The sequence below is a fragment of the Mytilus trossulus genome, chromosome 9, assembly GCF_036588685.1.
Source record: "Mytilus trossulus isolate FHL-02 chromosome 9, PNRI_Mtr1.1.1.hap1, whole genome shotgun sequence".
Lineage (NCBI taxonomy): Eukaryota > Metazoa > Mollusca > Bivalvia > Mytilida > Mytilidae > Mytilus > Mytilus trossulus.
Window position 1 is genome coordinate 74,658,670 of NC_086381.1, and position 14,945 is coordinate 74,673,614.

Consider the following 14,945-nt stretch of genomic DNA (forward strand, 5'->3'; position numbering starts at 1 on the left):
ATCCAGATGTCGCACTAAACTGAGACTTGGAGATTACTGAAAGTCAAGAGATCTTGTTCCAGAACACTTTATTGAATAAATTATAAACTGGTGGCATAGACCGGTAAAAAATATACCTAATAAAACTCTAACATAGTCTAGTCGGGCATCACACTAAAAGAAGTCCTAGAGCGAAAGCATAGGTCGAACCTACCCTCGAGATAGATTATATGAAAATTTGGGTTGCTGTCTAGTTCAATTAAGGTCGAATAGACAGTACCACAGTTTCGTTTCAATATTTAACGTAGAAATTCTTTGTGATAAAGAATGTTGCTTATGTAGATAATATCGATATGTTTGAAACTATTTTAAATGGACTTTTCTTTATTCATGGTGTTATTGTACCCATTTAACGAGTTTAAAAAGAAAAACAATTGCTACATTAAATTATTCAAAACAGACTGCATATTGGAAAGAATACATCTATATATTCAAATAAATTCAATTATAAACCCTAAAAGACATTTTAGTGTGGTCAGTCTTGCTATGATCATTATTGATATGTTCAAGATCATATATTAAGTATTTGGACTGTACAAGTACGTTTCGGATCGCACGCGTACTTTTCAGTACTTTCCAGTACGATCAAGGTCTGTCAGATTATAAGAAGTTGGACAAGTTTATTAGATAGATTATTAAATTGTCCTGTCCTCAAGTCCCTATGCATTTGAAACATATTGAAAGGTTTTCTTGAGAGTTATTCGAAAAGGCTTCCAAGTTTTTGCAAATTTGATGTGGACATGGATATCATAGACAAACTTCGTTCGAGATATACAAAATAGATACTACAGCTTTTCATACACTCAAATGTAAAAAAAAAATGAAATTGCTTTTAATTAATGATTTTGACAAGGTATTCATTAATGATTTGTAGCAGACTTTGTTTTCTTTGCTAGTCAAATTGATTATGCAAATTATGATTTTGTTTTATGTTGCAATTGTAACATCTGTTATATAATATATAACATTCCTTAATCACTTCCATTAGTCACACTTCCGCCAATGCCGTGAATTCATTCGTCACAACTCGGGTAATTCCGTGCCTCCATTCATCACAACTCGGTCGATTCTTTACCTTTGCATAGAAGTAGAGTGACCGATTCACCAGAGATTGGCGGTTGTAATCACTTTTTGATCAATATATTCTTTATGATTTCAGCAGCAAATGTTCTTATATTTCTTCAAAAAGCACAGAAAATCCTTTTTCAAAAATCCTTTTGTTTTGTCTTCCATTATTTTTTGTTATGTTCGTGTCTTGCAGTATAATATAAACATAAATATATAGGACTCAAATCTATGCTCAGTTCCAAATCTATGACAAACGTGACGTTACAAACGCCATATAAAACAGATCGATGACTGATTTTGGTTTTTCATAATTTTACGGGGAAAATATAACAAATAACTTAACAATTGAATAGCGCCATACCGGGTATTACATCGTCGGCGCCGCTATCGAAGGTGGAATCCAAAGGTTTAAACACCAGATGGAGGAATTTCCCTCGACAACTGTTAGTGGATGGTTTAAAGTTGGATGTGATCTGTTATCGGGAAGAGGGACAACATGTGATGTACAGGGCGAATCCAATAAGGATACAACTGTTTTCAGTGCTAAAAATTTTAGAAAAAGGGTTATTTAATAGTAAATATCATCGGCTGGCAAAATTAATTAAGTGAAAGGAAAAAATTACCAGATTACAATTGTTTTCAAATCGTTATTACATAAAAAAAAATATGGATAAATGATGAAGTTAATATTATTCAGAAGAACAAATGTTTTCAGACTTAAATTATTATGAACTAAGAGACTGAAATGATACTTTGATAATTATACTACACATACTTAGTAAAACTTTCCAATTTGGGGTACCAACGTTTACTAAAACTTCAAATTAGAGGTAAAAAGATAATCGTCCAATTAGCATTTGTCACAATTTTCTTGATGTTTTTTGTTTTGATGTAGTTAAATGCCCAGATATTGCTATCTTATAAGCTGCACATCCCACATCTCCGTTAGCATTCTATCAGCCAACTTTTGTACAAATAACATGTACACAAGTATTTTTTTGCTTTTATTGTACTTGTACTTTTACAAATAATATCTCATGTTAGCCCACTTCCATAATGAGCAAGCGATAACGTAGATATTTCGGTTTTCAAAACTGTTCATTCCATTCCTCTTCGCGGTCCGCGTTTAAAATATGTCGATTTCTTTGAAAACAGCCGAAGTTTCAAGTGACGGGTGTTGGCTGTTGGTTGCCTAACATCCAGGGGCAAATAGTTCGTGCATATTCAGGACGAGAACAAAGTTACTATACAATTACAATAGGTAGGTTTTGTTTTACTGCCGGAAGAAGACCAAGAGATGTATGTATATTTCCAAGTCACCTTCAATTGTAGGATAAAAACAAAATAAAAATTATGTGCATTGTCAGAAATATAAAAAAGATATGAGTTCTCACTGTGAAACAAGTGGAAAGCCTAGGCTCGTACAAATACATTTTATATTTTCTGACCATATACATACATATAGTATATTTATCCACACCAAGAAATACAAACAGTTCTATTTTACATGTGTATACTTGTATACTAGTTCTAAAAACTCCTTTTAAGACTGTGAAACTCCGCAGGCTCTTCCCGTCGCTTAGTATGTGAGCAATATGCCCCTCATGGCCCCAAAAGGCAACTTTGCCCATTCTATTTCAGTCGTTTTGTCTCCCAATTTGTACATGCACATTATTTCTAACTCAACTTTTCTCCACCTTCAACAACCCCCACTCCAAAAAAAATACACACATTACAACCGAGTACCCATGCAAGCCTAAATTAACACGACATTTAATCCTCGCAAGTGGATATGTATTTGTGGTTGGCTTTGATCAGACTGTAAGGGGACCTGATTTTTTACTTTTCATTTTTTGCTGAATCAAGTGCCCATGTATTTCGCAGCCTTTGTTAACTTTCTCACTCCCTATTCTGATGTTGCTGTCTGTATTGTGCAGACTTTGTTTATACGATTACGAAACTTAATTTCAAAGATGTTTCCCAAACTTTATCGGATATACAATATTTATTGCAAAAATACACAAAGAATAAAAACAAAAGTAATAAAGTAACAAAACTTAGTCTGTTATGTATAAGAAGAATATAGATAAATCGTGAAGATGTTTGAATATAAATATATAATATAATATAAATTTAAAAAGTATAATACAACATTTCAAAGGTTAACAGTGAGAAGAAGAATTGCCGGAAAACGATAGAACAATCTATGTCAAATTACCGTTATAAGTGTTGCATCAACCTCTCGGCACTACGCATCTAGGGAAAGTTACTGTTAAAAATGTCACATAGATTATATAAGATAAGATAAATAATCACATAGATTTTGAGTCCATAGATTTGAACACAATATGTTTGTTCTGCCTTTGTTAGCGGCGGCGACGATGTCATCTGTATTTGCTATTTAAATCAATTCAAAATCCCGCAGTTTTAGTTTGTAACCCGGATTTGTTTTTTTCTATACCAATTTATGAATTTTGAACAGTGCTATACTGCTGTTGCCTTTATTTACTATCAACAGCGATCACTGATATATTTTATAGAATGAAGGTAATGCAATTCGTATCTTATCACCTATTTTCCTAAGCGAATTTTAGGAGGAATCAATTTTCTTATTTACTGATATACATCAGTGGACCTGAATCGGTTCCGCATATATTCCTCTGTTTTGAAGTACCATCACTTTTCCTATCTTCGACGTGTATCGGATATGTTCCTTACGTCGTTACTACAATCCCTTTTCCCTTCATGAATGTGACGTACCGAATTAGACTATTTACCGGATTTGTTATCACATAAGCAACACGACGGGTGCCACATGTGGAGCAGGATCTGCTTACCCTTCTTGAGCACCTGAGATCACCCCTAGTTTTTTGGTGGGGTTCGTGTTGTTTTTCTTAAGTATTCTATATTGTGTAATGTGTAGTATTGTTTGTCTGTTTGTCTTTTTCATTTTTAGGCATGGCGTTGTCAGTTTGTTTTAGATTGATGAATTTGACTGTCCCTTTTGTATCTTTCATCCCTCTTTTATCCACAGAACGCATCAGTTGTTTGCTGTTCGAATCGTCGTATTTCGATTTTTAATTGACGGAAGTGTTGTTTTGGGCGACAGCTCTAAATCCGGTGGCTGCATCAGCTGTTCCGGTTGTTACTGAACAACATCATGAGGTACAAGAGTTCTCCTTTTCTACATTTGAGAATGCCTGTACCAAGTCAGGAATATGACAGTTCTTGTCCATTCGTTTTTGATGCGTTTTGTTTTGTTTTTTTTTTTATTTTGCCATGTGATTATAGACTTTCCAAATTGATTTTCCTCTGAGTTCAGTATTTTTGTGATTTTACTTTTTACAGTATAAAGAAAAATAAAATGTAAATCACCTGTTATTTATTTTTTTACTTTAAACTGTTATAGACAGCTCTGGTACCTTATCGTGTTGTTCAATACCATTAATAGTAATTAATTTATATGTTTCGGAGTTAAGTGTACCGACCATTTTCATTGAACTAGTACATACATATCTTTAGAGGCCAGCTAGAGTCCACCTCCGGTATTTTCTCGCTGTGCTTGTGCTACATTGGTTGTCCTGTTCTGTTGTTTAGTCGGGCTGTTGGTTCTTTGACATATCCCCATTACCATTCTCAATTTTAGTTACGATACGTATTTTGTTGAGGAATATTGAAGGTTTAAAAATCAATGGTATGTAAAATATAGATCATGTCAAAAACTCCCACTGGTTGAAATATATATTCATACACAAAAAAGGTTCTAATGGGACATATGAAATTATTTTACAACAGACTTCAGAGATAAAATATACCATTGAAATATATATAAGAAAACAAGGTCTGTAACAAATCATGATTGCATACCTTTTTTCCGAAAAGGGGGGCCCGGGCCCCCTGCCCCCCTTAATCCGCCTATGGTAAAAGAACTTTAATTTGAGAGTATTAAAAATATCATGACCGAATGACATATTAATAAATAAAAGAACGATTACTGTTTCTGTTAACTATTTTCTATATCTTTACCAGGCAAAATTATTTGTTTTGATGTTTAGATATATACTGTGCTGTAAACCTTATACCCATCATTTTCAGGACAAAATGTTATATTAATGAATAAAGGAAAGATCATAGTTTCTGTAAACATACTTTATGTTTATTGCTAGCTAACATGTCTATATCAACAGTTAAACTCGTCAAAAGAATGATCTCAACTTCTATTAACCACGTGTCCAATGACTCTTACATGTCCAGGACAACATATAATATTACCAGTTATAAAAAGAATCACAGGTTCAGAAATCTGTCGTTCATACCAAGTATCATCAACAGACAAATTATTTTTATAATGAAATAAAGAATAATTAAAAATTGTATGAAGCACTACGTGGATATTCTAATAAATCAAGATTTTCACATTTCAGTCTTGACAACAAAGAAAATATATAATCATACTTTACATATACATTATATTTACTCTTTAAAGGGAACATGCAAAAATTTCCTGGTAAAATCACGCAATAATTATGTTGATCAAGAAGTAATTAAGAAAGTCGAGATGTATACGATTTGCTTAATCAATTTGGTAAACGAAGGAACACAAAGTCTGTTACACATCATAACTTGTTGTATAACTCGTGATTAAAGTAATTTAATTAGCCTTTACTTGCAATTACAACCAAAAAATACTTTTATAAAAATATCATAACAAAATGATACACATCCGAATTAATGAAAGACCACAGTTTATGTAAACGAATCTCAACGTCAATTTCAAGCAAATAAATTTGTAATAATGTTCACTTTGGTGAGTGATAATAAAGTAAATCCAATTGTACATCAAATTCTGCTGATTAAAAATATATTTCGACAAAAAAAATGTAACAATGTCAAGAATAAAAATAAACATGTACAAATTATATAGACACCACTTTATTACACACTCAATATCATCATATTCCATTATAGACTAAGCAGTTAAAACATTTGTACTATATTTAGAAATAAGAACAAAAAGGTCACCGTATAGCCTTCAACAATGAGGGAAACTCATACCGCATATTCAGTCACATGCAGCTTTAACAGGCATAAAAACATATCAAAATAATGGTTGCAAACCATATGTTCTTTCTGCAATGACAGGAAATAATAGTATATTCATGTTTCTTTAAACCTTATGATATATCTTTTCCGGAAAAAACAAAAATATATTAATCATTGAACATGTTACAAAAGAATGATCTCAACATGCACAACTTCTGTTAATAACATCACTATCTACAATGGAAGAAACATATGTCATGTTAATGAATAAAAGAAAGATCACTTTATCTATATCAGGTAAATATATTTATATTAAGGATTAGACATGTTAAAACAATAATCATAGCTTCGATTAACAACATATTATATGTATGTAAAGACAAGATATCCTATTACTATAATAAAAGAAGGAGCACAGGATCAGAAATCTGTTGCCCATAAATTGTATCACCCACAAACAATTTTGTCTTAACCAAGTAAAGAAGTATTAGAAACGTTAATGAACTACTACGTATACTAGTTTGAAGGTGAGCTATCATATATGAAGTATGAATATATATATATATAGTGTGAACTTTGGTGATTGGTAATGTAAAATCAATTGTACAAAGAACTCAGCTGATTTCAAAAACATTTTGGTCAAAATGTACCAATTTCACGAACTGAAATGTACCGGCTTAATTTCACAATCGATGCACAACACTAGATGTGACTATTCTCTGTTATGTAAAATATGTGTACTGGCTACTTAAAAATAGACATAGTACTAAACTGCATAACATATAAATGAACTTGAATAAAAAAAAATCTTCAAAGGTAACAATTTAAGGCAAGTTATCCCCTAACTTGCAAAAGTCACACAAATGCGACGGGTCTAATATGTTTTATAAGATTTCATTCCCTCCCTCTTAAGAAGAGACATTTACAATTTTGTTGATAAAATTATAATAACTATATCCTAACTTACAAAATCGGTGGAATTACAGTAACTTATGATGTTTTTTTGAACTATGTAATAATTGAACGCGTATATAGACACAATATAGACCTTTGCCATAGATCTGTATAGCTATTTGCTATTGGACACCTAAATTACACGTTTCTCTTAATATATATTCGTATAGAATTTGGATTAGAAAGTATAAACTTTTATACCAAAATTATGTATTGAACTATTGTTTGAATATCGGAAGGTCACGTAGACCTTTAATAGTTCTTCTTTAAAACTGAATAGTATCTTGTGTTGTATTATCAAATAAAAACTATGGTAACTAGTCGTTAAGTATATTGCGCCAACGGAAATTGAGTTCGAATATTGATTTTAATGACTCGAAAAAGCTTCTACATTTTGTAAATGAATACACTAAACGAAAGTGTAAGATGAATCGAAAATTTGCGCGAAAGTATGTTAGTGTTTAACTTTTCGATCTTCGAAACGAGAAGAATTGATTTTAAGTCAAAAAAAGCGCGGTGTCTTATCTCAAATAGACTAAGCTATATATCATTAAACTTGAACGTTGAAAGTTTTATTACAGGCATAATATCCTTCAAATACCACATTTTCAAATGATACTTAAACTCACACAAAAAACATAAAATATTGTTTTGATAAATCTATTCGATTGCTTGTTTGATGTTCTCCCAAAACACAACTCTTTCGTTAGCGTCGCTCGGATATTCAATGTAAGACTGCTGTTGTACTATCTCCAGCATAACCAAAGGCAGATTTTTCGACGGTATATTTTCAATAAATACCAAAAATAAAATGTTTTGTCCTTTTCTAGAATATATACTCTGCATTTTAGCCATGTTAAATTCAAACATGCAATAATATGAATCTAAAAACGATTGAGTGACAATGCAGATTGTCCTTTTACTTTCGTGTATTCCATTTGTTATATTTTGAGTGATATCTTCTCCAGCAACAAAGTCACGCTGATGTATACATAGACTTAAGTTTCTGTTCCCTTCTAATTCAGGAATGCATTCGTTTTTAACAAAAGCTGACTCCTGATCTGCATACGAAATAAAGGCATTATATTTGTAAACATTATCTTCCTCAATCTGTTTGTATCGCTTGTACCTATTTCTTGTCATATAGTACACATAACGCAGCCTCCAACGATATCGGTATAACAATCCGCCTGATAAAATTAACAAAGCAGTTATTATTCCCACGGAAATGCATATGATCAATAAGGTATACGTTTCGCATTCTTTTTTAAGCATGAACACGATATGTTTAAGTCGATTTAAAATCATCACAGTTCCGTTTTCCGTTTTACATTGATATGAATTGATATCATAAAAAGAATTGTGGTTGTCGTGCATCCATTGTATAAAGGTAAAAGACGAACAGCTGCACTCTAATATATTTTTCGACAAATCTATTTTTAGATTGGTCTCTCTAGCAATTTTTGAAATATTTTGCATTGTCATGACGTTGGAAAATTTCTTAATCTTGTTTTTTGATAAATCAAGAAATTTTAGCTTAACCATTTCCGAAATGTCTGGAGTAAAATCTGTTAATGCATTGTAACTAAGATTCATTGTTTGAACATTGCAATGGCCATCAAATACTTGAAATAACAAAGTGTGAATACCGTTTTGTGAAAGGTCAACGTTTTGCAACGCGATTGGTCCTGGAGTTTTGTAGCCACCTTTATCCAACATTATCCCCAGTTGATTTTGTCTTAAATTTAACGTGAGCAAATCACGCATATAAAAAACTACTTGTGAAAGAAAATTATTAGAAAAATCTAAAACTTTTAAGGTCCTTGGTAGAATCCCAGTAATACCTCTATGTGTACCAACAAAGACATTGCTGCTCAAATAAATTTCTGTGATGCCACTTTTTTCTAAATAATCAAACATATGGAAAGGAGGGTATGCTGTGTTATAAAATGTTTCTGACATATTTATCTTTTTTATTTTCGTCTCTTCGAAATCAACTGCTAAATATCTAAAGTAGTTGAAATCACATACAACTTTAGATATATCTAGATAATTGAATTTTTTTAATTTACAAAAAATACATCCCTTTCCAAACTGGGATATTGTACACCCGGACAAATGTATTATTTCCAAGTAAGGTAAATGTATAAACGTATTATTGTTCACCATTTCTAGTTTACATTTACCCGCTTTCAGTAGTGTGAGATGTATAAGGAGGGAAAACTCTTTTCCAAAGGCCAAACCCTCTGTTGATGATATCAGATCGGCTTCGAAATGTTGTAAATGATGAAGTTTTCGGATCATTTTTCCAGGTAGAATGTTCAGTATTTCTTAAAGTTTCACATTTAAAAACAGAAGCGATTGTAATGGGTTAAATACAGTTGTATCACAAGATTCTTTGGTATAGTTTAGGCGATTGTCTTCTAGCGATAGTTTCGTTAATTTTCCTAATCCTATAAACGCATTCGACTCTATACGTATCAGTCTATTATGGGACAAATCAAGCTCCAATAGCTTTGTTAAATTTTCAAATGTGTTATTTTGCAAGACCTCAATATAGTTCGAATTTATATTGAGAATATCTGTTTTTGGTGGGAAGTTTGGTATATCTGTCATGTTAGCATTTGAGCAATCGACATGCCGCAAATCCCGATCAGTCCAACATCTGCACTTATTGTTAAAAAAAACATACTGTATTAGGCTGATCTATGGTTTCACAACGGAAGCGAGTGGTCAACAGCAATGCACAAAGAATTCCCAGTATCATGTTTTTTTCATAAAAGTTGCTGTAAGAAAAAATACGAATATTATTTAAACGATCTGTATTACAAAAAAAAGATATATAAAGTTATTAATAGTTAACTTTTAAGTAATTATTAATTAAATATGAAATTTCAGCATATGTTCATTAAGTTTAAAATTGTTTTTGATTACAATTTGCAGATGTCATATGACATGCAACATTGGCAAGACAATGAAAATATTAAAGACAATTTGAAAAAAGAGGAAATTGTCATAGTTACTGCAGTAAAATGCTAAAAAATAGAAATATTAAACCTACATTAAATATTGTCTCGAATGGGATAGACGTCGTTTAAGACATTATACATTGGGGGAACGGAATTATTTATATGTCTGTGTAATTATATATTGTGCAACCGGATGGAAGAACTGCACATCTGTGATACATTGTCCCGTGTCATTGATTTGGTAATGAACATCCATGCTACTATTGACCAAGTATGCCCAAGTATAAATCTTTGAACCAACGCTTTAAAAATCGCAGTTCACTGAATATTTCCTGATGCTTTTTTGGTTTCGAAATTCTTAGATGTATAGAAAATGTGTATGTATCTTATGCATGTTATGTTGCTATAAGTAGAATTATAACAAAGGTAAATTCAAAAAGTACATAAAAAACTGACAAATATCGTGTTCATCTTACTCCTTTTTTTGTTTCGAATTTTTTGAAACTACCTCCGCTGCTAGTGCTCCTGATGGAGTTCAAGGGTTATATGTGTTTGATGCTGCTGCTACTGCTCAATGGTAAGTGATTGTTTATGCTACTACATTGTAATACAGTTGTATCAAACGGCTGTTTAGTGTTCTCAATGCTGTTCAACTTTGTACTTATTTGGCCTTTTAATTTTTTTGGGATTCGAGGGTCACTGATGAGTCTTTTGTACACAAAATGCTCGTCTGGCGTAAGTATACAAATTAATCTGGGTATCTATAATGAGTTTATCTATTATTTCGTTATATTTTAGGATTAAATTGTCCTAAAGAAGTATTTCAACAAGTTTTTGGTAACCTATTAAAATAGTACAATTTTTAACAATAAATATAAAAAAAGGGGATGTGGTGTGATTGCCAATGAGATAACTCTCCATGATGGAACAAAAAGCACATAAATGAACAACTATAGGTCACCGTACTGCCTTCAACAATGAGCAAATCGCATACCGCATAGTCAGCTATAAAAGACCCCGAAATGACAATAATGTGAAATAATTCAAACGAGAAAACTAACGGCCTAATTTATGAACAAAAATGAACGAAAAACAAATATGAAGCATTTAAACAAACGACAACCTCTAAATTACAGACTCTTAACTTGGGACAGGCACATACATAAACAATATGACGGGGTTAAACATGTTAGCGGGATCCCAAATCTCCCCTATCTGAGACAGTAGTGTAATAGTACAACATAAAAACTAGCTATAAAAATCAGTTGACAAAGGCTTGACTCATCAGATAGATACAAATACTACAAATACAACTGAACGTGGCCGGGAACTTTTACATCCAAACAACAAAAAGACACCAATTACAAATCTCAAAGTACTCGCAGTAACTGGCAGCTAGTTCACAGTCACTAACAGCTAATAAAACAAATCATGCATCGAAGACTAAATTATCAATAAGTTTTCATCCAACATTAAATGGATTTAGTGTAAAGACGTCATAAACAGTCAGAGAAAAACATGACCTTGTGCAACGTCAAGATACAGGTATCGACAGATTGAAGACCCCTGAATGTGTATATGTGAATAACAATGATATTTAGTTTGCTCTTAATTTACTGATAACAAAATCAATATTCATACCTATAAAAATAATATTTAATGATTTTATTACAGTGTTGAATTGGTAACCTTTTACAGAAAGTTTAATTTTTTATTAAAAGGACCGATAAGTTTACAAGGATCGTTTCTAAATTTCGGGCACGGTAAACAACAGTTCCGTAAAAATGAGGATATGCTATCCCGTTTGAAAAAAGTTTTCTACTGGAACAAAAGTCTTTGAACATGTTTTTTTATCTTTCTGTATTTGCAAACATCAGTGTCGAATTTCTTAAGGCTACTCCAGATATATTTAGTGGACACATTTTGATTATTATCTGTTCCTGTAATAGAGATACTCCAGACCATTCTAAGTTCACTACAAGATACTCTCGTAGTGGTACAAATAAACAAACATTAAAAGCTCATGTATGTTGTTTTTGTTTTGTTTGTTACACTACTTATACTTACTCCATCAGATAATCAACACTTCAAAAAATGAAATTAACATAGAGACCTAATGAGAAACTTTTTTAATGATCGACCACAAATTATGAAATTAATATTCAGAGTTCATATATATCATATATAACTCTTAGCATAATCATCACCATCTAAAATAAATTCTTCGTTTTTCACATAGAAACATAGGGAAAACTGAGTTATGTTTCGTCGTAAACATGGAAAAGAAAGTACCCGATAAAGCTGTCAGTTCCTTTTCGATGAATACATAAGATACAGCAGCGGTATTTTATGGAATTTTTTAATGATAAATTACATAAATTGACTAATGTTCAAAGTTTAAAGTAGTTATTCTGAATGATGGATTCCAAAGTTTACCGAAAAGAATTAGTTGTGTGTAATCAATATAATGTAAACTTTGCAGGTATACAAAAAAGAATAAAAAACGTTCATGATAAATATAATAAACATACCTATGACACGTATCAATCTAGACTGATAATCTGATTGTTAAACAAAATTAAATGAAGCACAAAAAGGAAGTTTAAAATTTGAATTAAAAAATACGCACATTTATTAGGAACTGCATACAAAAGATTTTATAGATTACACATATTCGCACAAAATCATCATAATTATGGAAAAAATTTCCGCATACCTTATATATTATATTTCAAATATACAATAGATAACAATAATATTGCACTATTATATGTTGACAGAATCATGACACAAATGGGAAATATTATCTACAGTTGAAAGGTTTATAAAAAATACATCTTAAGAACAATTTGAAATGCAATGTTCAGATGTATATTAATGTTTATCTTAATATTTTCAGATAAACTCGTGTAGTATGACACCCATGTAGTTATACAACCTTGTCTTTCAACTGATTTACATTTGTTTCTGTAATTAGTGAATACTGTTTTATCATTTATATCTTTTATATAGTCATTTTATAAAATTTACTGTTTGCAAAAGTATAAATAGTTCTAAATAATAACGATATTTTTATCCCAAGCAGAAAACCTAGCCGTATTTGACAAAATAAAATTTGAACCTTTGATCCTCAGTGCTGTACAACTTTGTTTTGACTTTCGAACTTTTGTATCTGGGCGTCACTAGTAAGTCTTGTGTGGACGAAACGCATTTCTGTCGTATTAAATTTTAAACCTGTTGTGCCTTTTGTTAGCTATTATTCGTGTGTTTCTTTGTTTAATATGTTCTCTTATTTATTTGTATTGTAGTCCTGTAATGTCATGTTGTCATTTTAATGTTATATTTAACATTGCCATTAAAGCGGGAGGTTTGGCATGCCACAAAACCAGGTTCAGCCCACCATGTTTTTCTTTTAAACAAAATGTCGTGTACCAATTCAGGAATATGAACATATTGTTATATTATAGTTTGTTTCTGTGTGTGTTACATTTTAACGATGTGTTTCTGTTGTGTCGTTTATTTTCTCTTATATTTGAGTGTGAATTCAAATTACTATAAGACGTGTCACGTTACTTTTCTATCCCAATTCATGTATTTGGCTTTGATGTTATATTTGTTATTCTCATCAGATTTTGTCTCATGCTTAGTTTGTTTCTGTGTGTGTTACATTTCAATGTTGTGTCGTTGTTCTTCTTTTATATTGAAAGCGTTTATCTCAGTTTAAGTTTGTTACACCGATTTTGTTTTTTCCATCAGATTCACTAGTTTTGAACAGCTGTATACTACTGTTGCCTTTTTTACAATTAGAGCGTTCCTCATAATGTTTATACATTAAAGATTTTCGAATGCGCCAATTTTCACATGTGTTATTTTCAATATTCGATACGTTGGTTACGATATTTTTATTTTGAAACACGCAAATGTAAAGTTAAACATTAGGAAGAAAGTGTCCATTAATAAACATCTAACATCTGATCAGAAGTCATTTAATAAAAAAATGTCTTTTCTTACGCAAAATACACTTAACAGTATGTTTAGCTCAACCATGTGAGAATGGCAAATTTGCGGAAGCTAAATGCAAAATATAAATAAAACGAACACTTGATAACATTCGATAAAACCTAACAATATTAGGTATATGTCAATATTTGAACAACGAATCTTTATGGGCCTTGTATTGTAAAACATTTTCGAAAACTAATCGATACGGACACATTACATGTATACTTTAGACGACAGGTAATATTTTGTTTAGGGTCATCTCAAAGTTAACAATGATCACCAGTACGAAACATTCAAATATTTCAGTACCCCAATTTCTCTCACGCAAACGAAAAGTTGGTCTTGTATACATTTACACTATTTTAAAACTGAATTTTCCGTTAGTTACAAAATCATTTTAGAAAACATAAACTGACTATTATACAATATGCTGACTAAAAATAGAGGGTGTGTATCAAAATATGAAATTTTTCTTATTGTATATTGATTGGACTGCCATATTGTTTGTGGATAACTGAATTGGATTCTTCGGACGCTTTTCTGTGAATTTATTATAATTTAAGGATTTAAGGACACCATAATTGAGAACAGCTGTTGTACTTTAAATGGCTTATATTATAAATACGTGAATTTGTTTTGATCTATGTTATGGTTAGTTTGATAAATAAAAGTTAACTTTGTTTAGATAAAGTTGAACAACATAATAAACAAATATTGCAGCACAACAAATGATCTTTATACTATCAATCTTTTTTTAAATGGAATATTTCGATGTTAAAGTTCCTTTGTGTAAGAATGCAGGTATTCTTAAATGTACAATGTGCTTGTGTCTTTTGAATCATACTGAAGTCTCTGATAGAACTAACATCA